General features: G+C 51.7%; 1 protein-coding gene across 1 annotated transcript in view; it reads left to right on the top strand.

Moving 5' to 3' along the window:
* CFAP77 (cilia and flagella associated protein 77) overlaps positions 1-13,647 on the top strand; it is a 636,918-nt gene that overhangs the window by 181,075 nt on the left and 442,196 nt on the right. The window lies entirely within an intron of this gene.

Raw genomic sequence — 13,647 nt, forward strand, 5'->3', positions numbered from 1 at the left:
CTGCAACAGAAGGAGTGGACCGGCAGGAGAAGAAATGAAAACACATCACACATCCACATTGAGCATTACTTTTCTCAAGCCATTTGTTCAGTGTGTTTGAGGTAAGTGATCAAATCGCCCAGAGAATTCCAGGCTTCTTTTATTTCAGGGCCAGTATTTTAGCTGTTTGCAGCTTTGATCAATGGGTTTGCACTCTGAACATAGACTAACATTCATCCTTGTTTATGAGCTCCTGCATTCTTGCCCTGTAGGTGCCCGAAGGGAAGGGCCACAGAGTTGGATGGCTTCAGGTTCACTCACCTGGACGGATTCCCATTCCACCTAGTCTTCTACCCTCTGAAGAAGGTTTGGAGAACATGGATTGCCCTTATGTGGATCTTGCGTCTATGGTTACACTGGATTGACCATGTCAGAGATGTTGGGCACAGAGACCAAATGAGGGAAGAGCCTGGAACAATCAGACGTATTAAGGATCTTGAGGCTTACAAACATACAGTAGGACTCGAACAATAGACTCTGACTTATTGTTTAGGCCCCCAACTTCCAGGGCCCTCTACTTATGCATTAAGGCTATTTCTTGGTAACAGTGCATCAGATTAGAGACATAGGCCCTCATTCTGACCCTGGCGGTGTCTCACCGCCAGGGCAGAGGGCAGAGGAAGCACCGCCAACAGGCTGGCGGTGCTTCCGGGGCATTCTGACCGCGGCGGTAAAGCCGCGGTCAGAAAAGGGGAACCGGCGGTTTCCCGCTGGTTTTCTCCTGCCCCAGGGAATCCTCCATGGCGGCGCTGCATGCAGCGCCGCCATGGGGATTCCGACCCCCTTCCCGCCAGCCTGGTTCTGGCGGTTTTCACCGCCAGAACCAGGCTGGCGGGAACGGGTGTCGTGGGGCCCTGTTAGGGGGCCCCTGCAGTGCCCATGCCACTGGCATGGGCACTGCAGGGGCCCCCTAACAGGGCCCCAACAAGATTTTCAGTGTCTGCATAGCAGACACTGAAAATCGCGACGGGTGCAACTGCACCCGTCGCACCCCAGCAAATCCGCCGGCTCCATTCGGAGCCGGCTTCATCTTTGCTGGGGCTTTCCCGCTGGGCCGGCGGGCGATCTTTTGAAGATCGCCCGCCGGCCCAGCGGGAAAGTCAAAATGCTCCCTGCGGTCATTTGACCGCGGGCGGTGTTTGGGCGGTTTCCGCCCGGCGGGCGGCGCCCGCCGGGGTCGGAATGACCCCCATAGTAGATAAATGTCAATATTTCAGACCGGAACATGGCAGGGTGATGATTTGAGGTGGCCTGAGAATGGTGCAACACCAGTTCTCATCTTTGAGCGGCCTAGTGTTTGGTGCGATATTTATTGCGCTTGACGTTATTGTCATTTTTCAGGTCTAATAAATGGCAGAACTTGTACATTTTTTTCCTCCTTTGATGGGGGAAAAAGTGGTGATTTTGCTTCTTACAATACCAAAATCTGTGTGTCCCGGAAATTATCAAACATTTTTCACATGGTAAATGCTGCAGGGTTTGGTCTGCTGAAATCTGGCTCCGGGTGGACTTTATCACACCCAATAATTACCAGGTGCAGTGAAATCCACCTAATGTATAATTCTGGACACTACTGAAAATAGGATTTGCGTAGGGGCTGGAAGTTTTACCGCAACTTGAACAAAGAAACTATGTGTGAGTAGGTGGAGGGTAGCCGCGGCTCATCATCAACCCAGAAAGGGAAATTCAAACTAATTCCTATTGCCTGACTGGCGCCTTGACGTGGCCAGACGGTGGAGGCCTAAACCCCCTTTCCACCCCACAAATAAATAAACAGAAAAATTGTGCATTTGTAACATATTCCATTGGTTGTGCCAACATAGAGTCCCTTGGACCCTTGACTACGATTTCCCACCTTTTCCCAGTTTGTGGGTAGGTGTGAGAGTAACATGCCCTAGAGCAGTGGTTCTGAACCTTTTGACTCCTGGGGACTCCCGCTTTATCAATACTGGAACTCGAGGAACCCCACTGAATCATTATTGGAATCCAGGGACCCTCCATTCCCTACTGAGTCATTACTGAAAGCTGGGCACCTAGGGCCATATGTACGAAAGCTTTTTCCCATAGACACAGAATGGGTAAAATCCTTTGGTACATCTGACCCCTAGTCTCTTGAATTGATTACATTTTCTAAGCAGTCGCAGACCCCCTGAGGAGGCTTCGCGTCCCGGAGCACAGGTTGGGAACCACTGCGCTACAGGTCGGCTGAAGGTGGAAATGGCGCACACGCACGGTGTACTGTTGTCTTAGGCTCGGGCCCTGATATGCTATGCAGGATATATCGCCTCTCCACCAGCTCAATGATGGAAATGGGTTTCACGCAGCGCGCAACAACACTGCGACGGCGCAGTGCGCAGCGCTTTGATATACATGTCCTCATCAGAGGTGCCCTGCTGAAGGCAGGGTGAGTGATGCCCTCTCCCAGCCCCTCAGCCCGCTCTTTGGGTAGTACGTCTTCTAGTGGCACATGATAATAATGCGAATAATATATGGCATGCCTGTGTGGCTGCTGAGACGGTGCACCCCCCCTCTTCCCTCCTAGGAAAACATACATAAAATAAAAATCGCGAGCATCCTTTTCATTTATGGGGGCGCCATAAATCCTGGTGCCATCGTCCCATCTTCCCCAAGATGGCAGCCATGTTGTTCTCCTGCAGGGGTGTTTCATTACATTTAAGGCCCTCCATCTTCTTTCAGGCCCATCAGTGATGGAGGAGTCGGGGCCCCGCACAGGACACCCCGCCTTGTTCCACATGAGTGAGTGCGGCGGATAACGCACGGCCTCATGCAAATGGGGCCGCGCAGCCGCCTCGAACAATAGACTTTGCTTTATTGTTTTGGCATTTACCAGCCGAGAAGAGAGCCACGGAGCCACCTGGGAAATGGCTGCTCTTTCTGGAGGATGCACGAAGCCCCCCCCGCACCCCTCTTAAGGGCCTCCCCTTGCTCTGCGGAGCGCGAGCCTGCGCGTAAATAGGCGCTTCCGGGGCTCTCGTCACTTGTGTTGTGGGGGAGACCATGTGCTATCATCTCCTACGTTTTTTATTTCCATGACGTTTACGTTGGTATTTACGTTTTCTTCGCCCAGGGGCCAACATAATCAGGGTGGTGGACCCCCCTACATCAACACTTGCTCCATGGCCACCCAGGCCCCTGCCTGGAGCCTGCACATCGAGGGCCTGAGGAAATCGAACCACATCACCCCCTCCCTGATGGGACTCCACTGGTTCCCGTTGCCGGAACATGCCATCTTCAGATGCCAGTCTGCACAACCATCGCAACCGTCCAGTTGTGGGCTCTAGGCCCTCATGGGGAACAAAGGACTTGGCCACAGATATATTGTGCATGCAATTGGCCACGAGCGCTCGGGCTCTTTTATTGACGAGGTCATGTCACTTGTGAAGCCTGTGTTGGATGGGTGTGGGGTGAGTGTAAGGCCAGCCCTCGGGGAGTGGCTGGAGAACACCTACATGCGAAGGGACACGTGTGTCCGGCAGAATACTACAATGACCGGCACCCCTCCTTATCTGTCTGACAAGCTCACCATTTCCAGTGGCCGTGGCACGCATGCAAGTCCACCCTTTCCAGTGGTTCTTGGCACAACCACAGCCATCGCACCATCAGACAGGAGATGTAGAAGTGTAAAAAAAGAGAAAATAAGGCAAGAAACCTTCTCTCTGTATGCTCTCAGGACCAGGGACGACATCTTCTTTTCAATGAGGACAGCCCCAGCCGTGATCTAACTTAATACAGAGCAGAAGACACCCCTTTTTATAGAATGTTTATGCAATTACATTCCACACCATGCTCGGACCCCCATCCCACTCCAATCAGTCATTGCCTCTTTCTATAGCTTTGACACTATACCGCACCACGCTGGCTTTAGCTGCATTTGTGCTATACAGATTCCAGATACATACATTCAAACATGCAGTGGTGCCTACTTGGGATAAGAGTGCCCACTTGCCCGTAGTTGAATGTGAAGCCCTGGGAACTCTTTGAGGAAGGTTGCAACCTTATTTTGTTGCGTAGGTTGCTTGTAAGCCACTTCTTGGGACAGGGTAAGGTCCTCTACATGGCTCAGGAGAGAGTACCCTCCTGCCTTCAATTTGTGATAACGAGCTGTAGCTTTCTGACTCTCCCTCCACAGCACACAAAATTATCTTGTGTGTAAATTAGAGATATTTTTGTGACACGGATTGCGACCACGGGCAGTGCTGTGCGGTCTGGAGGGGCACACTATGCGCACCCTCTATTTACTGAGCATGACTACAATCAGCTCGCCGGGCTGTACTAGACTAACAGTGGTGGCAGTGATACACTTTATATTATTGGGGTAGATCTTTTTACCTACATGTGCACAGTATAGTCACCTGCTGGCCTCTACCATCTCTGTGTAAATTGCTATGCCAGTTCCTTGCAACCAGGTCCTTTGCCCATCCATGTGGGGCATGGATTTTGTATGTGCACACCTTTCTGTGTTAAAAGAGGATGCTTGTATGCAGCGTAGCTGATACACATGGCAAATTCACTGGGATCCACTTTGTATTTGCCAGATGCAAGCCGCACCTAAGATGGCGGTCAAGCAAGAGCCCAGATAGCAGATATGAGCTGGTGTGACTGCCGAGGCCCTGCTTCAAAGGATAGAGCTGACCGACTGCAGAGGAGGGGTGCTGGAGGTGACCTTGCACGAGGAAGAGCCTGGTTTGAGTGGTGAAGGGGCCATGGCATGACAAACCAAGGATGCCCGCTGCTGCATCAGGGAATTGCCTGCCCTACTCTACAAGGATGATGACCAGGGATTCCGAAGTAACTTCTCAGTGTGAGCGGAACTGTGCACTCCTGTGGACAGGGGTACGGAGGAACTTGTTTTCAGATGAGTTCCGTTGCAGAAGTAAGCGCTACAAATCACACAGCGCTAAAATAGAGTGGGACACAATCTGAGCTCTAAATGAAGAAGACCCCCAGAGACCTGGAGGAGAACCGCAGTGCCTAAGAGGCTTCCATTCAGAACGAAATACTTGCTAATATCACTAAAGGTGGGCAACTACCTTGTTTCGGGTGGTGAGTTTTGTGTTTGGGCCTGAGGAGCACCCAGGCTTCAAGATCCCTTGAACCTCGAGCACCATGCCAGACCACAACTTGTTTGACTGATGTTGGCTCACTCACCTGCCATTACCATGGAAGATGCTACTTGAGCGTCAGTCAGCAGGGCCGGGCAGGATCACTCTTCCTCGTGCTCAGGCGACTGTGCAGCATGCACCATGGCGAGCAGCCCACCCCGCCGGTAGAACTGCTGCACGACTTGCACTGACAACAGAAAAGGTACTGTGCATATCTGGGAAATCCATGAGGAGCAAACAGGATCTCCACCAATGAGGGGAACAGATATTTCTTCAAACTGTTGCATAACCTGGTTAGCATTCCCTGGAGACCCAACACATCATCAACCATTCCAAGTGAATCCCCAGAAACCTGGGTTACTGCACAAGGAATAACCTACCCATAGTAGGAGCTTAGGGTGCCTCCCCAGCAGTTACTCATGGCTATGAATAATGTGTTGCTTCTGGGGCATTATCTATAGAATTGCCTGGACATTGAATTATTAACTTCTGTTGGTTGTTTTTGGAGTCCCGAATCCCTAACCTCACTCTGTTTCCTTGAGAAAGCCTTGCACTGATCGGCTTTGCTAACTTGAGGCTCAGTCGCTAAAGGGGTGCACTTGACGCTCAGTTTTGAGCTCAATAGTAAGGTTAATGCCCAGGGCACTAGTCGCAAAATCTCTGCTTGGCACAGTCTGTGCCTAGTACCCCCTGTCTACCCTGGGATTCCTGAAAAAGTTGCCACAACATGTAATGCAGCCCTGAAACTGCCTCGAAGCGCTTTAGCTGTTGGACTCTGCTCCACCAGAATCCACAATATGAATCGTGACTCGAATCTGCAAGTCAATAGTTAAGATTTGACATCTGTATTTATTAAAACGCAGCCCCATTCTTGACAACCGTGCTGTGCAATTTCTGATTAGATTGCTTACTGAGATCTCCTGTGATCTGCAGATCACATGTTTGGATCCAAACTTGGCCAACTCCGCATTCCATCTGTCTGAGGTTGGTAAATTGAGTACCATTTAAATTGGTAACAGTAAGACCTATTATTTACAGCTCATAAAAATGACAGAAGTGTCGTATGAAGGGCTTTATAAAAAGATAAGTTATTACATAATTATGAAGGGTTCACAAGGACATCATCAGCTAGTTCGTTACATATGCTGTGTGATTACGTGTAATGAAGATGAGGTGTTGTGAGACTATTCCAAGGCGGTGCATTCAGTAACAAAACACACTACACAATCTGTTGGGTCTGTGGAGGGGAATGAGGAAAAAAGCATAAAGGGTAGAGTTGTTGCCACCAGGCCACATATCACGCTAGACACCCAGGTGGACATGTTCTGCGCCGTTGAATCCTGGCTGGGATGGGCTCCCATGCCTGAGCCAAGAATGGCTAAGGGCCTGATTTAGATATTGGCGGACAAGTTACTCCGTCACAATGGTGACGGATATCCCGACCGCCGAAATTTTAATTCCATAGTATGTAATGGGATTTAGATTTCGGCGGACGCCATATCCTTCACCATTGTGCTGGAGTAACTCATCCTCCAATATCTAAACCAGGCCCCTAGTATTTCACTTACTTAACGTTTCTGCTAGTGTGTGAAACACACCCATGATCCAGTCCCAGAGTGCTGTCCTGTAGCGCTTAGTCACTATGGGCTCCTGTTTACATCCTGTTATGAGAACTGGCATGGCAGGAACAGGCGTCAACATGTTTCGGCTAAAAGCTATGGGTATGTGCAAGGAAGTGGACTAACTAGAAATCTTGGGCTGTACAATGATGCAATCGTCTAGCAGTCTCCTGCCAGGTCAGTGGTGTACAGCTTGAGGGCTCCGTACTACTGGGTGTAATTCTTCAATTCATTGCAATGAATACAATACTCCAGTCCGAATCTAAGAAATGAACCTTAAATACAAGTCTCTGAATGCACTTGGATGTTAAATGAGTCTGTCGAATGAAAGCCCAGGGCTAGAACAGAGTGTCCCTAGTGACATGCGGGCATCTGGTAACTCTTGTCCCATCCATTACATGGCTGTAGCGAGCTAGGGGTGCAGAAGGTGAGTCTCTTGTCGCCTCAAATCTAGGTTGAAAGAGCTGCAGGGGGATTAACTGTGCTCTGGGGATCACCTAGCTGCTGAGTCAGCAGACATTAAGACTTGTGTAGAGAAGATCTGCCATGCCAGTGGGCTGAAAGAAATTGATGATGGGAAAACTCACGCAGGCACAGATGTTGGAAAAATTACTCTAAATAGCTGGACAATCGTGGCAATGAGTGGTGGGTTTTGAGATTAAGGTCTCTGAACTGGCCATCACCAAATAGGGATATTCAGGGTCAGCTGGCCCTCTAGCCAATGACCTCTCTAGCTAATTGTCCTGTGGTTATTGCCTTTTGGACTCCAGTGGTCAGTGCCCCAGCACAGGGAGATGAAGGCTAGAGCCCGGTCACTCTATCGCACATCACCAGGAGCACCGAAAGGAGAGCGCTGCTTTGCCAAGTTTGGAAGGGAAGTTTGTTCCTTGGTCGTCCTTGTGTTCTGTGTTAGGTTTGCTAGTAGGTGCATCAACGGCAAACCTCTGTCATACTGAGAACCCACCCAAAGCTAAAAACCCTGGAAAGCCAGCTCAATGCAACCGAAACCCAGAGATTGTTACTTTAGCCTTTGAAGTGTGTCTCGGAAGTACGTTTTGGTCCTGTAATGTTGGACAAGGTAAATTTTGGTTGCACTAAGGAGTCTCACAGAAAGCTAACCGACATCTTCCATTGACCACTATGGCCCATGGACTTCAGTGTTAATTGTAATTATAAGGATTAGTGTTCAGGACTTAGAATACTCTTCTGCCCACGTGTCTCGGGTTAGAGACCTCTGGTTTTCACTAGATATCCTAATTTTATCTGTATTTTATGCCTATGTGCACCGCTGTTTTCTCTAGTCTACCCTGTGGCGATCTGTGATAGTCCAGGTCGTCTTTCCCTGTCTGCGCTGCAGAGGCACAGGTGAGGACACTACCATCTTTGCATTATCCACTTTGCTCTGAAGTGATCTACTGTAGGCCAGATCTTCCCCTTTCTGTACTGATCAAGAGGCCACAGGTCAAGACACCACCATCTTTGCATTATCCACTTTGCACTGAGGTGATCTACTGTAGGCCAGATCTCCCCCTCTCTGTACTGATCAACAGTTCAGGACACGCTTCTCTTCGCTCTGTGGTGATCTGTCATAGGCTAGGCCTTGCTCCTCTGTCTCTGCAGCAGTGATCTGTAGGTCAGATCACTCCCTCTTGGCACCGTGGTGATCTACGGTAAGCTTGGTCTTGCTCCCCTGTCTCTGCAGCAGTGATCTGTAGGTCAGGTCACTGCCCTCTTGGCACTGTGGTGATCTACTGTAGTCTTGGTCTTGCTCCTCTGTCTCTGCTGCAGTGACCCCTGGACCAAGGCTCTGCCCTGTCACTGTGGCGATCTACTTGTAGGCTTGGTCTTACCGACTTGTCTCTGCTGCAGGCATCCATAGGTCACACTGGTGATCTACTGTAGGCCAGATATCTGTCCCCTGGCTGCACCATAATGATCTGGCCAGCTCCTGCAGCATGTGCTGCAGGAATCCACCGGTCAGGGCTCTGCCCTCTTCACACTGTTGTGATCTACTGTAGGCCAGGACTTCCTCGCCTGTCTACAAATCAATGATCTACAGGTCAGGGATCTGCTAATCTGCACACTGCAGCAATCTACTATAGCTGACGTTTGGATCACTGTGGTGATCTACTGTAGGCCATGTTTCCCTCACCTGTCTACACTATAGTGATCCACAGGTCAGGGATCTACCCTCTGCACATTGCAGTGATCTACTATAGGCCAGGTCTTCCTCACCAGTCTACACTGTAGTGATCCACCAGTGAGGGCTCTGCCCTCTGCACACTGCAGGGATCTAATATAGACCAGGTCTTCACCTGTCTGCACTGCAGTGTTCTATTATAGGCCTGGTCTTCCGCAGCTGTCTACAGAGCAGTGATCTACAGGTCAGGGCTATGCCCTCTGCACACTGCAGGGATCTACTATAGCTCAGGTCTTCCTCACCTGTCTACACTGCCGTGATCCACCAGTCAGGGCACTGCCCTCTGCTCACTGTAGTGATCTACTATAGGCCAGCTCTTCCTCACCAGTCTGCACTGCAGTGATCCACCAGTGAGGCCACTGCCCTCTGCACACTGCAGTGATCACCTATAGGCCAAGTATGCACTCCAGTGATCCCCAGGTCAGAGATCTGCTCTCTTCACACTGTAGTGGTGTACTGTAGGCCAGGTCTTCCTCACCAGTCTACACTGCAGTGATCTACTACAGGCCAGGTCTTCACCTGTCTGCACTGCATTGATCCTACTATAAGCCAGGTCTTCCTCACCTGTCTACAATGCAGTGATCTACAGGTCAGGGCTCTGTCCTCTTCACACTGCAGTGATCTACTGTAGGCCGCTTCAGGCCTCTTTGCCACACACTCGGTCCCATTCGCTCATTCATTGCCCCTCAGCTCCTGCCAGTTCTGCTCACCAGTAGTGTCTGGTGATCTATGAAAGCAGTAGTGGGTAACATTTGCTCTGAATGACGCGTGAATCAAATTTCTAAGAAATGTCCGTGTTTGTTGGGGGGATTTTTTACCGAGAAATGTCAACTACTGCATTTCAAAGCAGTATTTTCACATACATTTGACACAAAAAGCCACAAGCATTCAAAGGCGCGCATTAAACAATGGCGCGTCACCAGGCCCTGCCTTGTGCCGTAGGAAACATCCCAATATGCCTTGGTTGTCCTCTCCCAGAAGTCAAGAATTACCACAAGTGTTGTAGGGCCAGCAGCGCACTAGCAGATGTGAGCGACCTGACGTCATCTGATGTGATCCTCAGGGCCAGCAGCGCACTAGCAGGTGTGAGCGACCTGACGTCATCTGATGTGATCCTCATTTCCAGCAGCACAGGGCCAGCAGCGCACTAGCAGGTGTAAGCGACCTGACGTCATCTGATGTGATCCTCGGGGCCAGCAGCGCACTAGCAGGTGTGAGCGACCTGACGTCATCTGATGTGATCCTCCGGTCCAGCAGCACAGGGCCAGCAGCGCACTAGCAGGTGTAAGCGACCTGACGTCATCTAATGTGATCCTCGGGGCCAGCAGAGCACTAGCAGGTGTAAGCGACCTGACGTCATCTGATGTGATCCTCTGGGCCAGCAGCGCACTAGCAGGTGTGAGCGACCTGACGTCATCTGATGTGATCCTCAGGTCCAGCAGCACAGGGCCAGCAGCGTACTAGCAGGTGTGAGCGACCTGACATCATCTGATGTGATCCTCAGGGCCAGCAGCACACTAGCAGGTGTGAGCGACCTGACGTCATCTGATGTGATCCTCAGGGCCAGCAGCGCACTAGCAGGTGTGAGAGACCTGACGTCATCTGATGTGACCCTCAGGTCCAGCAGCACAGGGCCAGCAGCGCACTAGCAGGTGTAAGCGACCTAACGTCATCTGATGTGATCCTCGGGGCCAGCAGCGCACTAGCAGGTGTAAGCGACCTGACAACATCTGATGTGATCCTCGGGGCCAGCAGCGCACTAGCAGGTGTGAGCGACCTGACGTCATCTGATGTGATCCTCAGGTCCAGCGGCACAGGGCCAGCAGCGCACTAGCAGGTGTGAGCGACCTGACGTAATCTGATGTGATCCTCGGGGCCAGCAACGCACTAGCAGGTGTAAGCGACGTGATGTCATCTGATGTGATCCTCGGGGCCAGCAGCGCACTAGCAGGTGTGAGCGACCTGACGTCATCTGATGTGATCCTCAGGCCCAGCAGCACAGGGCCAGCAGCGCACTAGCAGGTGTGAGCGACCTGACATCATCTGATGTGATCCTCAGGGCCAGCAGCGCACTAGCAGGTGTGAGCAACCTGACGTCATCTGATGTGATCCTCAGGGCCAGCAGCGCACTAGCAGGTGTGGGAGACCTGACGTCATCTGATGTGATTCTCGGGGCCAGCAGCACACTAACAGGTGTAAGCGACCTGACATCATCTGATGTGATCCTCAGGTCCAGCAGCACAGGGCCACCAGCGTACTAGCAGGTGTGAGCGACCTGACGTCATCTGATGTGATCCTCGGGGCCAGCAGCGCACTAGCAGGTGTAAGCGACCTGACGTCATCTGATGTGATCCTCGGGGCCAGCAACGCACTAGCTGGTGTGAGCGACCTGACGTCATCTGATGTGATCCTCAGGCCCAGCAGCACAGGGCCAGCAGCGCACTAGCAGGTGTGAGCTACCTGACATCATCTGATATGATCCTCAGGGCCAGCAGCGCACTAGCAGGTGTGAGCGACCTGACGTCATCTGATGTGATCCTCAGGTCCAGCAGCGCACTAGCAGGTGTAAGCGACCTGACGTCATCTGATGTGATCCTCGGGGCCAGCAGCGCACTAGCAGGTGCAAGCGACCTGACGTCATCTTATGTGATCCTCGGGGCCAGCAGCGCACTAGCAGGTGTAAGCGACCTGACGTCATCTGATGTGATCCTGAGGACCAGCAGCGCACTAGCAGGTGTAAGCGACCTGACCTCATCTGATGTGATCCTCGGGCCAGCAGCACACTACCAAGTGTAAGCGACCTGACGTCATCTGATGTGATCCTCGGGCCAGCAGCGCACTAGCAGGTGTAAGCGACCTGACGTCATCTGATGTGATCCTCGGGGCTAGCAGCGCACTAGCAGGTGTGAGCGATCTGACGTCCTCTGATTTGATCCTCAGGGGCAGCAGAACACTAGCAGGTGTAAACAACATGACGTCATCTGATGTGATCCTCGGGTCCAGCAGCGCACTAGCAGGTGGGAGCGACCTGACATCATCTGATGTGATCCTCAGAGCCAGCAGCGCACTAGCAGGTGTAAGCGACCTGACGTCATCTGATGTGATCCTCGGGGCTAGCAGCGCACTAGCAGGTGTGAGCGATCTGACGTGCTCTGATTTGATCCTCAGGGGCAGCAGAACACTAGCAGGTGTAAACGACATGACGTCATCTGATGTGATCCTCAGGTCCAGCAGCGCACTAGCAGGTGTGAGCGACTTGACATCCTCTGATTTGATCCTCAGGGTCAGCAGCACACTAGCAGGTGTGAGCGACCTGACGTCATCTGATGTTATCCTCGGGGCCAGCAGCGCACTAGCAGATGTAAGCGACCTGACATCATCTGGTGTGATCCTCGGGGCCAGCAATGCACTAGCAGGTGTAAGCGACCTGACGTCATCTGGTGTGATCCTCGGGGCCAGCAGCGCACTAGCAGGTGTAAGCGACCTGACTTCATCTGATGTGATCCTCGGGGCCAGCAGCGCACTAACAGGTGTGAGCGACCTGACGCCATCTGAAATGATCCTCGGGACCAGCAGCACACTAGCAGGTGTAAGCGACATGACATCATCTGGTGTGATCCTCGGGGCCAGCAGCGCACTAGCAGGTGTAAGCGACCTGACCTCCTCTAGATGTGATCCTCGGGGCCAGCAGCGCACTAGCAGGTGTAAGCGACCTGACGTCATCTGATGTGATCCTCGGGGCCAGCAACGCACTAGCTGGTGTAAGCGACCTGACCTCCTCTAGATGTGATCCTCAGGGCCAGCAGCGCACTAGCAGGTGTAAGCGACCTGACGTCATCTGATGTGATCCTCGGGGCCAGCAGCGCACTAGCAGGTGTGAGCAACCTGACGTCATCTGATGTGATCCTGGGAGCCAGCAGCACACTAGCAGGTGTGAGCGACCTGAGACCTGACGTCATCTGGTGTGATCCTCGGGCCAGCAGCACACTAGCAGGTGTAAGCAACCTGACGTCATCTGACGTGATCCTCACTGTATAACACGGCAAATAGTTAAAATACACACTTGAACTCTCACACAACACTCTCCTGCACACATAGCCTTACACACGCACATACACGCACTCACTGTCGTACTCACTAACACCCACACCACTATGCACATACACTCCTGCACACATACTCTTATACACATGCACTCTCAGACACACACACACATCTTCATACTTACTAGCACCCACATGCACTCGCTGTCATACTCACTAACACCCACACACCACTAAGCACATACACTCCTGCACACCTACTCTTACACACATACACTCTCTCTGACACACACACCGCTCAGACACACACACACACACTCTCATACTCACTAACACCCACACACCACTAAACACATACACTCCTGCACACACATACACTCTCTCAGACACATACACACACACTCATACTCTCTAGCACCCACATGCACTCACTGTCATACTCACTAGCACCCCCACTACCACACACTCCCCACAATACACATACACTCTTGCACACATACTCTTACACAGTGGGAGTTTGCAGGGGGCAGAAGGGGTGGGTCGGCACACTGAGAGGGCAAATAACAATTTAAGAAAAAAAAACTTACCTCCTCCATTGCATTGCGCCGCTCCTCTGCTGCACG

Source organism: Pleurodeles waltl, chromosome 6 (genome assembly GCF_031143425.1).
Source record: "Pleurodeles waltl isolate 20211129_DDA chromosome 6, aPleWal1.hap1.20221129, whole genome shotgun sequence".
NCBI classification, from domain to species: Eukaryota; Metazoa; Chordata; class Amphibia; order Caudata; family Salamandridae; genus Pleurodeles; species Pleurodeles waltl.